General features: G+C 38.7%; 1 protein-coding gene across 1 annotated transcript in view; it reads left to right on the forward strand.

Moving 5' to 3' along the window:
* The window catches only part of CD109 (CD109 molecule), a 149,351-nt gene that overhangs the window by 99,458 nt on the left and 49,521 nt on the right, over positions 1-372 (forward strand). The gene's annotated exons all lie outside the window — the stretch shown is intronic.

Raw genomic sequence — 372 nt, forward strand, 5'->3', positions numbered from 1 at the left:
TCTGTTATTGGTGTATAGGAAAGCTTGTGACTTTTGCACATTGATTTTGTATCCTGAGAGTTTGCTGAAATTGCTTATCAGCTTAAGGAGATTTTGGGCTGAGACGATGGGATTTTCTAAATATACAATCATGTCTTCTGCAAACAGGGACAATTTGACTTCCTGTTTTCCTAATTGAATACCCTTTATTTCTTTCTCTTGTCTGATTGCCCTTGACAGAACTTCCAACACTATGTTGAATAGGAGTGGTGAGAGAGGCCATCCCTGTCTTCTGCCGGTTTTCAAAGGGAATGCTTCCAGTTTTTGCCCATTCAGTATGATATTGGCTGTGGGTTTGTTGTAAATAACTCTTATTATTTTGAGATATGTCCC

This window comes from Mandrillus leucophaeus, unplaced genomic scaffold, assembly GCF_000951045.1.
Source record: "Mandrillus leucophaeus isolate KB7577 unplaced genomic scaffold, Mleu.le_1.0 Scaffold300, whole genome shotgun sequence".
NCBI classification, from domain to species: Eukaryota; Metazoa; Chordata; class Mammalia; order Primates; family Cercopithecidae; genus Mandrillus; species Mandrillus leucophaeus.